Consider the following 20340-nt stretch of genomic DNA (forward strand, 5'->3'; position numbering starts at 1 on the left):
CTGATAAATGTTAGAAAGATACAAAGTGGAGCAATAATAAGGAGAGGGAGGTACCTCTTTTATACAGAAAAGGATTCTCTGAAGTGATGAAATGGAACCAGTCATGTGAAGTAAAATGGCAAGAGTTCTTCAGAAGAGAAAACACCAGGGACAAATACCCCAAGGTGGGAATGTATTAGAGCATAGTTATTTGGGGTTAGGGATGTGAAGAAGAGTTGATTTTCATTTTTGGTGGAGTCACCTGGTTCAGCAACATCCTTGACCCTCACTAGCTCTTGCACCTGTCAGGATCCTGGCAGGAAAAAAAGATGGCTCAGTCAAAATGACTAATGCAGAAGAGTTTACTAAAATAATTGCTCCTAAAGCTGTGGGCAGTATTTAGGGAAATGAACAAGGGTTGGTGCAGTACTCTGTCACTAGGAAGAGGAGGGAGACTTTACCAACCTAGGCCTAACGTTACAAACAGAAGGAGAGGTTTCAGGAGCTCAGAGCGGGTATCTACATGGAAAGGGTTGCTGGCTGGAGCTGTGATCTGTAGTAGAAATACCACCAATTCGGCAGGGGCAGTGGGGGGCGGGAAATAAATATCTAATCTCACTCTCCTCTAGTCATCCTTGATGTACTCTTCCGGCAACCTCAGCCAGAAGTGGGGAGCCAACAGAATTTGACTCCATCCGCTGTTCACATCCCAAAGCAGAGAGCAGTATGAAAAAGGATAGAGAACAGATATGGAAAGGCTATGAAAAAATCTTTGGTATAGCTCTCTTTCTACTTTCTTCTTCAGCGTTGTGCACCGATTCAGAGGTGGGTCTTCCAGGTGCAGAGGCTGAAGGAGCATCACCGTAACTCACCATACATCTGGGTGACTCTGACATTCAAAGACCACAGGATGACCTAGTGGTCAGGAAGTGCTCATGTTTCTTCCTAAATAATTGCACTCCTGAATAGCTTAAGTGAAGAATTATTGTCCCAGGTGCAGAATAAGTATCCTCTTTTGGGGTCAGTATCTACCAGTCACTAAATGTCTCTTTAATCTTTGCTTCTAATTTTGTAATGAAGCCTTTTAGAAGCTGAAAACCACAGGATAGTGAATTGTAACCTTTTTCTTATTCATTTCTCATTTGAAATATACTTGAAGTTTTAGAAAATCAAGAGATATTATTTTCTCCTCAGATTCCATTTTGGATTTAGCTTCACAGGGAAGTGCATTCATCTGATGCTACTCTGACAGTCTTTCAGCAGCAAAACATACAAAGGAAGAGTATATGAGTCTACTCAGGCTGCTGTAACAAAATGCCACCGACTGGGTGGCTTACACAATAGAAGTTTGTTTTCTTATTGTTCCAGAGGTTTGAAGTCCAAGATTAAAAGGCTGTCAGAGTTTGTTTCTGGTGAGGCCTCTCTTCCTGGTTTTTAGATAGGTGGTTACCTTCTGGCTGTGATTTCATATGGCCTTTCCTCACTGAATACATGGAGAGAGAGAAAAAAAGAGAGAAAGAGCGAGAACACTCTGGTAACTCTTCCTCCTCTAATAAGGACATCAGTGCTGTCAGATTAGGGCCCCAACCTGTATGTATGATTTTATTTAATCTTAATTATCTCCCTAAAGGCCCTTTTTCTACATTACAGGGTAGGTCTTCAACATAAGAATTTGGAGTTGGGGGGATCCATAACAAAGAGGAGTGCTGTTTTAGTTAAGGCTAAGGCAAACTAACTAGACCTAGGGTTTCCATAACAAAATACTACAGAATGGATGCATGAAATAAGAGAAATTTATTTTCTCACAGTTCTAGAGGCTGAAAGTCCAAGATCAAGGTGTCTGCAGGATTGTTTTTTTCTGAGGTCTATCTTCTTGGCTTGTAAAAAGCTCTTTTCTTCCAATATCTTAACCTGTTGTCTCTGTATGTTGTTGTCTGTGTCCTAATTTCCTATTGTTATAAGAACATTAGACATATTGGACCAGAGTCCACCCTAATAATCCCATTTTAACTCAATGGCTTCTTTAAAGGTCCTATGTCCAAATAGTCACATTCTGAGATATGAGGGAGGGGGGAGGTTAGGGCTTCAAAGTATGATTTTTAGGGTACATAACTCAGTCCATAATAATTGCTATAGGGCTCATCTGTTGAAAGAAGATTTCAAATTGTCTGGGAATTTGAGTGGGAACATGTTTTGGACCATCCCACCACTGTATTTGCTGAAAGCCCGAGGCAGAGAAAGGGAGTAAGGTATAGAACAAAAAGAATCCAATTGGCACCAACATCACTTTTCCACTATTGCTCCAGAGCTATGGTATCAATTCATGAATTGATCATTAAACAGCAGCAATCCAGCCTCTCTATAGCCCCACTCTCCATATTCTAAGCTTTGTGTAACTCACCATTTCAACTCTTAGTTTGCTGCAAATAACGGAGCATGGAAAATAGTCACACTATGAAGCATTCTCCTATCTGACTGAACTCACTAAGCCTGTCAACTTCAGCCTCAGCTACCTACCACTAAATCCTAGTGCTCTTAGTGCATTGTGGGGAAGTTTAAAAACAAACCAACCAACCAAATTATTTACTACAAAAAAGATTGAGCTCAATTTGTGATAGCAAGACATGTGTATACCTTTCAAGAATCTGTTCCCAATAGGGTCATAAAGTGATTATATAGTTCATTATATGGCTCATGGCCCTGCCTCTGGGATATATCAAATGGTATTATTCCTGGCGCGACACGGTTTCTGTGTTTTGAAATGAGAAGGCACTTATTTTCAGTTTGTATTGTGAGTGCATGCAGATTTTCCTGCCAAAATGTGCTTAAGGCACCCTGTTTATAAGAACTGGTCAGAAAACAGTGGTCCTCTGGAAAAAATATAGCAGATAATCAGGTGTACTGGAAAATGACTAACAACTGGCTTTTTGCAGGGACAGGGAGCTGGTTTTTAGCTTTTGCCAATTTCCATAGTGTAAATACTCCTGTCATGGCTGACTACGACCAAGACATCATTGGTTTTGGAACTGGGAAGAGAAGCAAGTGTACAGGCCAACTCCAGTATACCACTGGCAGTAAGTGGAACCAAGATACAAAGCCCTCAGGTTGGAGCTATCCCTAATCATTCTAGGTGTCAACACCAGCGTGAACAATCTGCGGAGCATCTTCAGGACAGCTTAATCCCATATAGAATTTTGCTCTTGATCATTCAAATAATGCCACCGATAGAAGCCATCCTTTGGGTAAATGAATAAACACAGGAAAAGAATTTTTTATATTAGCAATATAGACCTTAAAGAAAATAACAAACTGTGTGGTATGAAAACTGAGCAACATAGTGAAAGGATTCATATTAATTTGGTCAAAAATATTTCCTAATTACACAAAATTTTTTTCTTTCTTCTTTTGAAAGGCAAGAGAAAAAGTGTTTTTTTTATTTTTAGATTTGTTCTTACAGACAATGGGATGCGAATAGACTGTCATTTAAAGTGTATAAGTATGTGTAGTACTATATAACTTTTTCATTACAGATGGCTGGCCTAATCATCCTCAGCAAATCATTTTCTTGTCTAGATATAAGGAGTCTGTCTGGGTATGGTTACTTAGTGCTACTTGAATTGAATTGCCCCTGCCTGCCGCTTGGAGTTAAGATTACAAAGCAAAACCAGAGCAACTCCCTGTTCCAGCATCCTCATTTGAAGTGCTTTCTTTTCTCATCGGAGCGCATTACACATTGTATCTGGAAGTTCTTTCCTCTGAGTTACACAAAGCCAGCGGGGAAAAGAGACCATCACTTTCCAGTTTATTTGAGGCTCTTGATGGAGAGGCTTGGGCACAGCAGTGGTGACTCTGCATGGGCGGAGAAATGGCTGCTTTCTGTGGCCTGTCTGTAGCTCAGGTCCCCTTGTCACGAGTCTCCATCATGTGCTTTGCCACTTGGACCAGCTTCGGTAACAGGTACCAGGATTCTGCCTCTGCCTCCGATTCCTCGATTCTGCTGCTGCCTCTACCCATTGACTTGAGGCAGATGACAATTTGCCATTTGGAATAATTGTTTTTACACATTCATCCAGATTAGTTTTAAATAAAACAGTTCAAATCAATAAAGTGGAGTTTGATAGACAGTAATAAACTTGTTCTAACTTCTGCTCTATAAATTCTAAGACTGCTAAGATGCTATGTAGAGTGTCCCCGTAAAACTGATTAATCTAAATTTCTTATATAAAAATAGATATACATTTGTTGTGCTTAATTATAACTTGTTATATAACAATGAATATTTGTATAGGTTTTACAGATTATAAAGTATTTTCAGATGTATTAGATTATTTGATCAAAACAATAACCTGATGACAGTGATAGAAATTATCCCATTAATCCCATTTGTTGATGAGAAAATTAAATTTCAGAAAGATTATGTAATTTTTCTAAGCTCATAGGTTGGTTAGTGAGAGAATAAGAACTTGAACCTGTATCTTCTGACTGTAAATCACTGTAATCCACGTTCTTTCTAAAATATACATGGGATTAACATACCTAACCTGAAAGATCTTTCAGAATTTTTATTCTAGTAATTTTACCAGAAGCCCTTTAAAACCTCCTTCCTTCTCTGTGTTTATAGTCCTCTGATATTTTTGTACATATCTATTCATATCTACTTGAAAGATTATTCATTTATTTTTCAAAAATGTCTGCTCAAGGTTTGGCACAGGCTGGTATTTTATTCAAGAAAAAAAATCTTAAAGTTTTAGAATTATATAGCACATTTTTTAAAAACCACTAAAAATGTTTATTTGCTTCATAGTTAAAAGTCTTTCTCATTTCAGGGTTATGAAAAACTTACCCACAATGCATTTTTAGTGCTTTAGTCCTTCTTTCCTTTCTCCCTCCCTCCTTCTCTCCTACCCTTCCTTCCTCCCTTTGTGCCTCCCTTCCTTTTACAGGACTATTGATCCATTCTAAATTTCCCTGGTCCTTGGAATGTATAAAGTGTGGATCCAATATTTTGTTGTAGGTGCCTATTCAGGTGTTGTAGCACATGTATAACATAGCTCATGTTTTTTCACAGATTTGAGATGATATCTTTACCATAAACTAAATTCCTGTATATATTGGACCTATTTTTGGATTTCTTATATTTTATTTGTCTGTTGGTATTCATGCAATACTAACATACCCTTAATTTTTGAGGATTTAGAATATATTTTAATATGTTATAAAGCTAATCTAACCTTCTTGCTCATCTGTATCAAGGTTTTCTTAGATATTCTTGTGCGTTTAGTTTTCCATATGAATTTTACAATTATCTTGTTTAGTTCTTAAATTAAGAAAAAACAAAATAAAATAACGAAACAAGTAAAAACAAACACCAAAATGTCTGTTATGTTAGGAAGGTTGTACATAAAATAGGTGAGTTAATGTAAAGCAAATTGGCATCTTCATGATGTTGAGTATTGTAGCCTAGGGTAGATTTTTACATTAATTCTAGTCTTCACTTTTGTCCTTCAGTAGCACTTACAAAGTTTCAGTACCTTTCATATGATGTTAATCATGGTGGGACATTGGACAACTGGATATCCTTGTTGTTATATCTAGTACATTCCAATAAGTATGATGCAAAATTTGGGGAAGAAAGAGAGAGAGATTTTTATTATCTTGAGGTATTCATGTATTTTTATTTTATTTCTCTTTTAGATGCCAAAACCATATTAATAAATTTGACACACAAAATGTTAAAAAAAATTGTGCATGGCCAAAAATGATATAAAACTCAATAAATAAATAAATCTCTGGGAAAATTCCTCACAACTCACATTGTAGAAAAAGAGCTAATGTCATAAGTTTCTTATAGAAGACAATGATTAAAAAGACAAACAACTTAAAAGAAATAAAGAGAAATATAAAAAGAAAACACACCTTTGGCTCTTAAATACATGCAAAGGTGCTCAAATACCACCTATAATAAGAGAAATATTAATATATCACAATACCATAGTTTTTCATTTACATGTTGGAATAAATCAAAATGTTTGTTAAAATTTCTTGTTTGTAAGGCTGTGGGAAGTAGAAATTAGTATGACACTGTGAAAGTCGTTTAGCAATATCCATTGAAATTATACATGCAGTACTTCCTAATTCATCAATTTCAATTCTGGCAATTTTTTCTACAAAAAAGATGTATAAACAGGCTACCCTACCACATTGTAACAGTAAAAGACTGGAAACAAACTAAGTGTTGATGTTAATTGTCTATATTAAATGACTGGTTAAATAAATTAAGTAAACCTATAGAATGGAATACTATGTAACTCTAAAAGGTAGGCAAACTCTCTGCACATAACTATATGAAAAAAGGAAAAGTTCAAAGCAGTGTGCTACATATTGTTTGGAGAAATGAGAATACATTTTTCTATGTGCTTATGGGTACATTATAAAATTCTGAAGGAAAATAGCAAGAAATTCACGACAATGGTTACTTTCATGGGTGTGGGTATGGTACTGAACAGAGGAGGAATGAAAGTTTCATTATATACTTTTTAAATGTACTTTTAAAATTGAGCCATATGAATATATTGTATATTCAAAATTATATTTAAATATACAAATCTGTTTTGCTACATTTATTTCTGAGAATACAGGTTTAGTAAAAGTTTAGGTTTCTTACCTAGGTCATTCTTGGGCTCTTTTGGCTACATCAAAGCTGACAAAAATAAGAAATCTAGAAATCATCACTGAAGTTTCCCAGAGGAGGCTGAATGAGGAAAAACCTATCATAAGATATCATATGAAAATATTTAAAAGAGAATTTGGGATTTTCTGTTTTTACAATTCTTTGAAAGAAGTCTAATTGAATTTAGAATCATTATATTTTTTCCTACTGATTTTAATTTAATGTAAAATAATGATTTTTATATAGCCAGGCATTTTAATAAATTCATAAATATTATTCAAAGTTTGTTTTTTTTTAAATAACCTTCCCTGTCTTAAAAGAATGTGCAGAAGGTAGTTAAGATGCTTTTGGTAGGATTCTTGATGTGTCCTCCAAGGCAAAGTTCCTATGAAGCAGAGGAAATCCTCAGTTGCCCCATTCCCACCTTGGAGATTGCATTCCTCTGAGAGTGCAAGGCCATGGACAGAGAATGCCTCCAAAGGACATAGGGCCTGAGGAAGGACCATGGGTTCAACAGCAGTTCTGGAGCTTGTTCTGATGTGCTAATCCTGTGACTGCTTCTTGGCTTTGCCCATAGCCTTGGCTCCAACTCTTGGCTTAGATCTTGGGCCTTGGCTTGGTTAACTCTGTGACTTCTGGTTCTGAACACTGGCTGTGACCCCAGAATAAATACTTGCAGCAACCTCATTAGAACTTCTGGTCTGTGGTTCTATCTTGGTTTCCTGGCCCTCAGCTGCTTCTCTAATGCCAGCTCACAGACTTGAGACTTTGTCCAGAGCTGTATGAGAAAGAATTTTAGTAAACTGTGGAGGACTGTACAAATGTAAGAGATTACTAACATTATTTTAATATTATGTTAACAATAATATTATTTCACCTTCTGGCAAAGGGAGTAATAAGAAATGCAAGTGTACAGTGATAATGGGAAGGGATGTTCAAAGTCTTTAAGGACACATGTCAAAGACTAGGATAGATGACTCTTTACTCCTGAGTCATATTTGAAAGAATTAGCTTATTAAATGTATAATGTATTCAATCCATTGAGAAAAAAATATTATCTCTAAAACTTATCTGCTATAATTTCTTCTTTCTTGTGTTTCAGACCCATCTAGCCAGCTGCTTCCTGGCCCCTCCTTGTGGATGCTCATCAGGCAACTCAGCTAAAATATGGCTAAAAGGGAGCTCATCCTATTCTTTCTCCAGCTCCTGCCCCCTCAACCTTCTCCACCTTCTCTGCTCTTTAGCTCAAAGAATGGCACCACCATCTATGAATTGTCTGAGTCAGAGAACTTGGCTTCAGCCTCAGTTATCCTGCCCTCACTCCCAACCAACAGTAATTGTGTTTCATCTCTTTGATTTTTTTTCTGTATCTCTTCTATTGCAATCAACATTACCTCTTGAAGGGACAACTACCATTGTCTTTTGGCTAATATTCCTGCTTCCAATCCTGTCCCCACTGCAATATTGCTTGAAAAAGAGAGTGATAGAAAACATACTTCTAATCTCATCACTTTGGGATGTTATTTTGACCACTTTGAATAATTATTCTTTCATTGCCCATTGGGTTGATACCTCCTAATCCATCATATTCAAGATTAGACATCAAAATCTTTAAGTGTCTCTTTTGTTCACACAGACCTTCACTTTTGGGAAATTGAAGGTCTTACCACACTGTCTTCCCATTGCCAGGTTATTTGTCTACCTTTTCCAAAGACTATAGGGTATGTGGGGGTAGAGACAGTATATATTTTGTTAATTGTCATATTCCTAGTACCTAACATGAGCCATGAATACAGTATATATTCAATAATTATATGTTAAATAATTGGTGGAATGAATGCATGAACAGTTAAAATGAAATGTAAAATAATTCAATTACTAAAACAAGGAAAACATGTTTATTTCTTGAGAATGGTCAGTTGAGTGAAAGAGATCCCTAAAGAACAAAGTATTCAGAGTAAAACACAAAAGAGATTAACAAACATGCAGACAAAGATGAGGACTTTGTTAAATTATACTTTAAGTAGAAAAAGAGGTACAAAGAGAAAGATGTTCCCTTTACCTATATTGTCCAAGACACAAAAAGAGAGAAAAAGAAACAGACACCAATATACAAAGATAGGTAGGCTTCTTAGACTCAGAAACTCTCATTTAGGAAAGATAGTGCAATGGATATCCTCGAAACTTTTTGTTACTCTAATTCTTTCAACCTTTGATGGACATAAACATTGATATTTTATTGAAGTTTTGCAGTAATACACATAAATGGGGTGTTGCCTTTTAACATTTTCTGCATGGGTTGCATACAATTATTTAATAGGTTGTGCACAGGAGGATTCCCAAACACTAGTCCTCTGATAAAGATCTTACTGTCAAACAAATGTTTGTTTGCATTAATCTACTGAGCACAATATTTTCAAACTAAACTTTGAAACACTGACAAGAAGGTTAAGTGGCAAAATTTCAATTATTCTGCTTTATTATGATCCATCTTTAGCTAGTTAAAAAAATTTTTGTAAGTGAACTGGATATTGTTTGTTCATTTGAAATATTATTATATTATAAATTTATTATTCCACATAAAATTATTGAACTTTATTTTTCTACTCAAAACCCTTAAGCAAAGAGAATTTGAGTCTTAACCAATCTTAATTGATCTTAAGCTGTTGAGTAGCCCTGTTAGTTGTTGGGGTTTCAGAAACACGATGGTTGTATAAATACAGCTTTTCTAAACTTAACCTCACTTACTATTACCTTCTTTATTTTTTTCAGTGAGGAATATGTTACTTCTATTCTAAGGAAGTTTATACCCCTATCCACAAAGACTTCTCAATAATAAAAGTCTTCTCAATGACTCCTTTTTATAGTTTTTGTTGTATGTCTACACCTAAAGTCATCATTATCATTGTCACATTGTTTAACGAGGTACAGGTATTGAAAGTATTTCAGAGCAGTGAGTAAAGAAGAAACCATTTTTAAAAGTTTATATTAAAATTGCTTTTCACTTTCTGACTCCCTTCAGGGTAGGGCAGGGTCTCTAAGCCTGGGCACAATGGCCGTTTAGGACTAGATAATTCTTTGTAGTGGAGCTTATCCTGTGCAGTGTAAGATGTTTAGCATCATCCTTTGCCTCTAGCCACTAGACACCCCCAGCACTCCCACTCCAACTGTGACAACCACTGAAACTGTTCAAACATTGTCAAGTCTCTCCTAGGAGGTAGCACTGACCTTGGTTGAAAACCATTGCTCTAGATTTTGTAGCTTATTTTTTGTTGTTTACTTACAGCCCGGACTATGTGGTGGCTACTCAAAAATATTTTTTTTTTTTTTTTTTTTTTTTTGAGACAGAGTCTCGCTTTGTTGCCCAGGCTAGAGTGAGTGCCGTGGCGTCAGCCTAGCTCACAGCAACCTCAAACTCCTGGGCTCGAGTGATCCTTCTGCCTCAGCCTCCCGAGTAGCTGGGACTACAGGCATGCGCCACCATGCCTGGCTAATTTTTTATATATATATCAGTTGGCCAATTAATTTCTTTCTATTTATAGTAGAGACGGGGTCTCGCTCTTGCTCAGGCTGGTCTTGAACTCCTGACCTTGAGCAATCCGCCCGCCTCGGCCTCCCAAGAGCTAGGATTACAGGCGTGAGCCACAGCGCCCGGCCTTCAAAAATATTTTTTAAATGAATAAATGTGTTTTAAATATGTGTCACCAAATATGTATCTGTATTTTCCAGGGGACTTACTATTTGCTCAGCATTGTATTAGGTATTGTGTGGTTGACCCAAAAGAAGTGCACAGTTGACACTAAAGAAGTTTTTAATCAAGTTAGAGAGATATTAATACTCAAAGAACATGAGAGGCTAATGCAAGACAATATACTGGCACAAACTAAAAGGTAGAGTGGTCATATTCCAAAATGTTTGGTACAAGCTATGGTGATGTTATCGATCTTCTGATTTGATGTTCCCGTGAAGGTCCTATGACCTGTTTTGACATGCAGGCAGTGGTGAAATGCTCAAAGCTCTCTGCTATAATATGCAATAACAAAAGGAACAGTAAGAAAACATTCTGTTTAAACAAGCCAGATTGCTTTTCCATGTGATGGCCAAGCCATGCTGGGGAGGAGGTGCTGCATCTGGTTATGTTAGTACCTGAGCGGTAACTGAAGAGGACAAATGCACGCAGGCATGGCAAGCCCATGGATGACATGTAAACCTGCACATTTGGAAAGAGGACAAACTAATGGAGATCAAACCATGTTTTTCTGCTAACATCAGACCTTAGCTACTTAATGATTATAAAACTTCCCTAATATTTAAAAATTTCTAAACATTTATTTTCTTTTATTATGTACAATTCCTGCTACCCTTGAAATGATTTAGGTCACATACTTCTGTGTTATCTAAGTAACACTAAAAGACAAAACAAAAAAAAATCCTTTCTCCAATTTTAGCTATCCTGGCTGGATACTTTATATCAAATTCTAATTCTCTAGAATTTTTACTGTGATTAATAATGGATGATTTTGATTTGACTAATACACATTGTATGTCTGTATCAAAACATCACGTGTACCCTATAAATATATACCACTATTAGGTACCCATAGTAATTAAAAATTTTAAAAAATGGATCTTTAAAGGAAAAGATATGATACATTTCTATAATATCTTTTTCATATACAAATTTTTCTAAACTAAATAATCTGACAAATTTCAGAATCTCATACATTAAATGCAAAGTGTCCTTTTCTTATAATCATAGAGTTCAATAAATAAAAAATACTTTAAGGAATATTAAGTCAATGGAAGTTTACTCTGACTATTCACAGGTATTTTAGTATTCCCACCTTCTGTCTGGGCTCATGGCGGAATTGCACTTCTCTACCAGCTTGAAACAAGGTGTGGTCACATGACATGCTTTAGCCAATGAAACACCAACATGTTTTAGTACTGGGCAAAAGATTTAAGGAGTGGGTGATTTACCTATGTCATTGTGACCATTGATACTCAAGGTATTGGTAGCTCTGTTCTCTTTAATCTTGGAGTGAATATGATGACGAAGTGGGAAAATGACCCCACATGACCTACACAGAACATCTAGAGGGAAGGAGAAATAAAATTTTTTGTTTACACAACTATAAATACACTCAACAAATACAAATATGGCCAGTGAGATTTAGTGACTGCTACCACAGCATAATCTAGATCATCCTGTTTGATATAAACTCCAAAGTTTCCATCTTACCAATGAGACATATAAGGCCCAGAGAAGTTAGCACACTTCACTGTGGTTGCAAATGGAGTCAAAATCTATTCCATAATCAATATCTGCAGGATGGAGTAGTATATTCTTTCCACTATACCAATCTTCTCCCAAATTTGAGATTTGTACCAACAGTGAACATGAGGTGATTTTAAATGTGAAATGTAAATATTGCTCTAAATAATAATGAATCACATGGAGAGAAAATTGATTTCTTTTCAATTCTCTTTCATTCCTTCTGATTAATGAAATTAAACATTATTGGTGCTAGCATACCTACAGTTGGAGGTCTTTAACTCCTTTTTAACCATTGCTAATATCATCTTTTAAAAAAAGATTAATGAGAGAGCAGAACTCAGGTTCTGAGCCTTTCCTGGGCACCAGATGGCATTTAGTTAGATTAGATTGTTTGGTTTTCATTGAGGTTAATTTTACAGTCCCTTCTTTTATGTGGTACATGATATTCTGGTTTTCCAATGTCATAGTCATATAAAGTTTACTTAAAAATATGTTTGTTTAAAACCCAAAAGTTAAGGAACAATATTAAGCAAATAACATGCAGATATGACAGAATCATGAAGGTAATACACAATGGTCAGTGGAATGGAAGTAAACATGAGAATGACGTGAAAATAACTGAAGGTGGGAAAACAAATTCTACCATGTTGAAGTACTGATTTTATTTCCTCTCTTTTCATTAAATTAAAAAAGAAGGGGATGGATGCCGTGGCTCACACCTGTAATCCCAGCAATTTGGGAGGCCAAGGTGGGATGACCGTTGAGGCCAGGAGTTTGAGAATACCCTGGAAAACATGGTGAGACCCCATCTCACAAAAAATAAAATTAAAAAATAATCACCTGTGCATGATGGTATGTACAAATAGGCCTAGCTACTCAGGAGGCTGAGGTGGGAAGATCTCTTGAGCTCAGGTGGGCATGGTTACAATGAGCTATGATCTGGCCACTATATTCAAGCCTGGGCAACAAAGCTAGATCCTTTCTCAAAAAGAAAGAAAGAAAGAAGGAAAGAAAGAAACAAAGGAGAATTAAGAAGTTAATATTCATTTATTCTATGAGTTTCTATTCAATTCTTTTAGCAAAACACATTTCTTTGACATCTACTGAACAGAATTTGCTAAGTCCTGGGTGGCACAGAGATACATACAGTCTTATATCTAATTCTCAAAGACTAAATGTCACATTTATCTGGGAAAAAAATCTTTTGGTATAAGGAAAAAAGAAAACATCAGCAATTTTACTGACCTTCTATGACCTTATTTGAAATTTGTGTACACTTGCAGATTTAATAATCTATTTAAACAATACTTGTGTGAATTGATTTCAAAAGTAGTTTCTATTGTTCTTTTACTTTCTTTAACATGAGGTCTCTGAATAGTGTCATCAACTGACATTTTCATTGTATGTGTGTAGATAAAATTTATTTTCTCTCAATTACATAACACCTTTCTTTTTGTTGGCCTGGTCAGGGTGAGGAGCAAGTGAAAGCTTTCCATTTAGACTAGTGAATATATCTTTAGTGAAAATGGAATGAACAGTGGTAAAGGAAAGAAAGAGGGAACATGATTTTTTATTTTTTCAATAACAGTGAAGAATGACATAATTAACTAAAATAGGAGGAGCAGGTTTTGAAATAATATACTGGGTATGATTTTGAATGGTGATTATATTTAATTTATAGCAAGCAGAGAAGTAAAAATATTGGGCTACATTAATCAACTTTCAACAGAACCTCAAAATTAAGATTTAGCAAATTTCAATATTATGTAGAACCATGGAAATTTAATATCACCTATTTTTTATTAGATGCATAGCTGTGGTATAATTTATTAGATGCATATGTGTGTATATCAGTTTTGAGTCTCAAGAGCCAAACTCCATTTAAAACCACAATGGCCTTAGAATGTCTTTGTTTTATGCTGTTCTACACTTTACCCCCTGCTACCTTAGCAATCAAAGGCTATATAATTGGAGTGGTATATAGCAATGGTTCTTCTGGCATTTTCACCAAACATTTATTGAATGCTATTATATTAAATGTGGTTGGAGAAAGGGCTCATGGATATGCTACTGAATATTTGTTGCTCGTAAGAAATTTAAAATTTAAATAAACAGATTTTATTTAGGGTTAAGAGTCAAATGCAAACTGCACTAGGATGATCCTGTATTGATTAGCCTGAGATTTATGTTGTAGTTTCTCTTTCATTCTGTTGGAAGATGATAGAGGCAGTGCTGCTGTAACACTCATTTTGAAAACATGAATTTGTTCCAATGTGACCTATATATTAGGGAACAATTTGCATACCATAAATTTTGCACTTGCTTAAGCACAATTGTATCTGTAAGAAATGCAAGTTGAACAGAGAAAACTGTACTTGGTAGAACTGCACTGCTTGGAAATACACGAAATGCACACATGCACACATCTCAAACACCTACCGGCTGCTGCCCTGTTCACTGTATGTGTTATGAGCCAAACCCATCTACATCTGGTGTTACTACTTCCTGTATAATTTCATATAGCCCTCCTTCTACCTCTTTATGATAGCTCAAGAGCTTTTACCCTTTGGAAGCTTACTTCCACAAGCAAACTTCAGGGTTTTTTCCAGGTAAAGGGACTGTAGCGTTTGTTTTTCTGAACGATGTATCATATGTAAAATTATGTTACTGGTTTTATTGGGTTTCTGATGTTTTTTTTTTTTTTTCACTTTGTCATTGACAAAGTTTTTGAGTGTTCCATCCCAGAACAATTTTTTTCCATGAGCCCTGTTGTTTTTATTGTATGATTTTGCATATATCCCATTTGAACAGAATTGGCTGTACATATGTCTGCTTGTTTGGGTCCAATATCAATAATGATAATACTTATGGTGTAAATCTCTGACACTGTGAAAGCTGCATGGAAGCTTAAAATGATACAGAAATAGTTAGGGTTTTTGGAACATTGCACTTACCTCTTATAAAAAGAATTCAGACACATCTGTAACTATGATACTATCTATTGTAAGAAACAATTTTTTCCCAAATATATAGACAACTATCTCATCCTGGGAAGGATAGATCTTTTTGTATAATCAGTAAATTCTCAGTTTAACAGGGCTAATTATTGTCACTTTGTGTATTTCCCTTTCCACAATACGGAGGAAAGGGGAACAGGGAATGAGGTCCAATTTCCCAATTTATTCATTTATTTGTATTTTTGGCAAGTATTTATTGAGCATCTACTGTGTATTATGTGCTGTTCTAGACACGACGGATAGTATGGTAGGTTAGATAAACCATATCCTTGCCCTCAAAGAACATACATTGGCTATCAGAATTACAGGTGTGCAATCACATAAGTAATAAAGAAAATTAATGACAGATATTCTTCCATGCGTTTGACTTTGGAGTCAATTTGTGGGTGCAATCTTTCAGGATTAATTTTGAGTTTCAATGGACCCTGACAATTTGGATTTAGGTAGTTGTCCTCTCAGAAAGGAATACCAAAGACGAATATTCTGCAGAACATATTCTCAAAAAAAATTGCTTGTTATTGGAACGATCAACAACCTTGACCAGGCCAGGTTGTGGCTGTGTGGCCTGGTGCTGTGTCCCAGGGTGTGTGGTAGAAAGTTGCAAGAAAGACTGGCTTGGCTTCTAGTGGTTTCTAAATTGAATTAACCAGGCAAACATTTCAACTATTCACCACCAGTTGAAAACATTAACTATTCACATTAAACTCTTAACATTTTTGACCATGTTTCAGTCCCCAGTATAGATTTAGTTGAACCCATTTAGTCTTAGAGGAAGAGGGTTAACTTCTCTCATGTCTTCTAAATATAAACTTGCTTTCTTAGTCGTAGTATCCAGGATGCTTGCCAGTTCCCCCTGCCGCCTTCTCTCTTCCTGATTTCCTTTTGTTCTGCGGAGGACTCCGTGCCTTGGGTGAGGTTCTGCACTACAATGGAAGAGGAGGGGGCCTCTGTGGTCTGTTTTGAGCCCTACAAGAATGTATCGGATAAGTTTTACTTTCTTAGAGTGCTATATAGTGATTTTTTTATGTGTCTAAGAAATGGAAACATTTTGTCTCGTATAAAAAAGAAATATTTTTATACTGTGCTCCACTCACAGACCACATCAGAGGTATTCTAAGAATAGAATAGATCAAATATATTTTATGGAAATATAATGAGAAAAGGATGTGTTCCCAAAACTCACTCTGAACAAAGGAATGCAGCATAGTCAGGAATACTTTAATGCTCCTAACAATTTTCTCATGTGAAAGGCTGAGGAACAGCCCTGGTTTGAAGAAATCTCCCACTTAAAATCAGAACTAGGAAATCTATACATTGTGAAAAAGAAAATGTATGGAAAAAGAGACTTAGGGTATTAACCAAAAATACGTTTTCGAAAGAAGAAAACACCAATATGAAACATTTTGTCATATTTCATTTCATTGATCATATATTTGTTTTATGTATTCCAGAGTACTGAAGCTTAGAAGTAACTGAATTTCTGGGGATTCGTATTATGTTTGACAGTTTGTGTTTGAGGGAACTTACTGGGAAACAAAATATATTACAATTGTTTGCTTTTATCACACTGTTCTATCATGTATACAAAGAACAGTAAGACTATGCACATTGAACATATATCTTTTTTGAAAAACAAAGTACATCAAGGACTGGACATATAGTCAAATAATAATATTTTCACAGCGTTAACCGGCCAATGTTCAAGAAAGTGAACTTGTTGGTTTTATACCACCTGCCCAGAGGTATATTTTCTTCAAATCATATTACATAATGAGTTTTAATGATATTTTAGTTTGCTTTTTCAAATTTTTCAGCTGTTATACTAATACTTAAGTGTGATTTTCTTGCTTTTCCAACATTCTGTGTTCCAGTTTATATATTCATTTTGATTCTTCTGCTGGTTGCAGTGTTGCCATCAAATGTCTGTATTGTCTTGCTGAGTTTATTTGACTTAATAATTTTTCACTTCTGAGATATTCTACATGGGGCAATAATATTCAGCCCCCTTCAACCCTACTTTGCATTTTCTCAAAAAATATATACATTCTCAACAGATTACTGTTTATTTACTGTACATACAATAGTAAAGTCTGAAGGGACTACAGAGTCCCATGAAATGAAAGTCATCATAATATTTATGCATTAAACACACATATTCATGTACATATATCTATTTTTTGAAAAACCCAAAATGCATATGCTATCATGGCCCCCAAGGTAGCAATAACATATGCAGAGAAAATTTATGCAGTTCCAGGCTGTGAACAGGATTTCTAAGAGCTACTTCCAGAAAACATTACCCCCCTCCTCGTTCTTCAATCTGTCCTTTTACTTCACTCTGAAGACCTTCTTGTTCTAAATTGACGAGTGAGCTGGGTGAGTTGTTCTAATCATTTAGGTTTGCTTGTTAGTGACTTCTGTGGGGTAATGGAGACATTTATAGAAGGGTGTGTATGTGTATGTGTGTGTTTGAATGTGTTGTGTATTGTTTCTTTGCTTGTTTTATTTTTTCCTTATAAAGAATTTGCAGGATGGATATACTGCTGAAATATGAGGAGTAGCTTTATATTAAGAACTCAGAATAGTTGCATTTTGTCAGCTAAAATTCCCCTAGATATTTTTAACTAGGAAAACAAATAGTAACCATGTGGCACTTAAAAATAATTTTAAAATTTTTCAAAAGACAAAATTTTACATTTTAAAATTCCCGAAATGAGGAATGAATACTTGCTCTGGAAATCTTACAGCTTTCATTATTTAACCGGAAATGCTACTGGAAAATTAAAAATGGTAAAAAGCAAATCTTCCTTGGTTTTGGATGACATGCAATCACAATATTTGTGATATAATGTTTACAATATTATGCTATACATTAATATTACTTTACAGTTTGGGATATTTATGTAATCTATAGTTGATATGTTGTACTTATGAGTTATAAGTATAATATGATAATTATACATTTTAATGCAATATTTAAAATATATATTATTTATAACATGCTAACTACACTAAAATTCCCTTATTTGGGGACTTGACCATGAGGTTCACCATAAGAATTATGCATTGGAATATAATGAAATGAAAAAATAAAAAGGATTTATGTGGTCTTGAAATCTCATTTCATTTGTATTTTTCATCTGCCGCCTCCATTTTCCGGTAAAGAAAATGGACATGACTTAAGGATGTACATTGAAGGCCCATTGCATAAAGTTATGAATTAAAAATAATTTGTGCATAATGAGTTAGTACATCCTATTTTTCAACTGATGTTAATTCTTAGTAATAGTATTAAAATGCAGTCAAATTTTGCAATTTATAATTTCTTTTCTTTGGGTTGTTGTAAGGTATAGATTTTAATCCATTCTCATCTGTTTACTCATTTTAGAGTAAACACCAGCATTTTTTGCAATGGCCTACAAGGCCTTTCAGGATCTGCCTCCTGCTCCCCTCCCTGACTCACTCTGCCTCACCACATGGGCTCCCTCTTTGCCCCACCAGTACACCATGCAATCTCTGTCCTGTACTAGGGCATTTGCTCATGTGTTTTCTCTGCCTAGAACATTCTTTCCCAGACATTCTCTTGGTTGATTCCTTTATTTCTTCCCATTGTGGATTAATTATCACCTTTTAATACGGTCACCCCTCATTACAGTATTAACCTACCACCCCTCCCTCTATCTCCCCCACCATCCCAAAGCCCCTCTGATGTTTCCACTTTTTTCCTATAGTGCTTTTCACTTTCTAACATACTAAATAGTTTACTTGCTTATTATGTTTGTTGACTGTTATTTCTTAAAGAATGTACAGTACGTGAGGCAGGATCTATTTTATTTGCTAATGTACTCAAGCGCTCTGGTTTGTGCCTGGTAAGATACTCACTGAATGAATTCAATGAGTGAATGAATGAATAAATGAATACAATATAGCTCCTTTCAGTGACTGTAATGGTTTCCCAACTCCTCTTATCCCAATTTTTATTCTCTGAATATGCTACAATGTGTTGGCATTCCTATAAAACTAATATTCCACAGTTTTATTGATACAGTTTGATTAATTTGGAGTATAGTGGGAAAAACACTGTGGTGATTTGGGGCACTATACTCTGAGTGATTCTGTCTTCAGGCAGTCATGTTATGTTCTAGACTCACATGGAAATAATAACTAACTAAAACACTGAAATACACTTTTATATGAGCTGCCTTTAAGCTTCATGCTCCCCATTCTGCACTTGTGTAGTTAGTTTTATGAATACAACTCTTGGAATTTTCATGCCTGCATTTTACATTTGATTTTAATATATTTGACATTACAGGTTATTGAGATCTTCCATTCATTCAATCATTGAATAAGTATTAGTTAAATGTCTGCAATGAGCTAGGCATGATATACAATGATGAACAAGAAAACAAGAATGTTAGCAGCTCTCTTGTAGCTTACCATCTTGGAGGAGGGGCAGACTTTAACATATAATCACAAAGCATGGTAGGAGCTGTGACAGGAGGGTCTTCTACCATAAGAACATGTAATAGCTTGGGGTGCAGTGGCTTAGGCCTATAACCCTAGCACTCTGGGAGGTGAGGCGGGAGGATGGCTTGAACTAAGGAATGCAAGACCAGCCTGTGCAAGAATGAGACCCTGTCTCTACAAAAAATAGAAAAATTGGCCAGGCATCATGGGGCGTGCCTGTAGTCCCAGCTGCTCAGGAGGCCGAAGCAGGAGGATAGCTTGGCTCCAGTTTGAGTTTGAGTTTGTAGTGAACTATGATTATACCACTATACTCTACCCAGGGAGACAGAGCAAGACTCTGTCTGGGCAACAAAGAAAAAAACAAAACAAAACAAAACAAAACACTGAATAGGGTATTTAATCTGTCACTAAGGAATGACCCCTAAATTGAGAGCTGGAAGATTTAACTAGTGAAAAGGTGAAGGAAGAAGTTCCCACACGGAGATGGCAGAGTGGAGAATGTCCTTGTGGCATAAAGCAGCATGATATACATGAGGGCCCGAAGGAAGACCAAAGTGTCAAAGTCAAGTGTGTGTAGGAATATGGGGGGAAGTGGGGCACAAGTGGGTAGAGGCCTGACCTGCAGGACCAGGAAGCCTGGGTTAATGAGTTTGCTGTCTTAGATTCTCTAAGCTGTATGGCATTTAGAGGTTCTCAGAGGCAAAACTTGTCCACTCTATCAAAAAATTGTGCTAACGTGGTGTGGTGGTGTTTTAGCTTCCTCATTGAACTTCGAAATTTCGTGTAAGATTTATTTCAGTTAAGATGCAATCACAGTCTTCAAGTACATGGACCCAAGAGAATAAGAACATGGAGGTTGGGAAAAGTCTGGTAATAAACAGCTCTTCTTTATCGCCTCTGAGGATAGCACAGGAGGGAGTAGTTTT

This window comes from Microcebus murinus, chromosome 8 (assembly GCF_040939455.1).
Source record: "Microcebus murinus isolate Inina chromosome 8, M.murinus_Inina_mat1.0, whole genome shotgun sequence".
In the NCBI taxonomy this organism is placed as follows: domain Eukaryota; kingdom Metazoa; phylum Chordata; class Mammalia; order Primates; family Cheirogaleidae; genus Microcebus; species Microcebus murinus.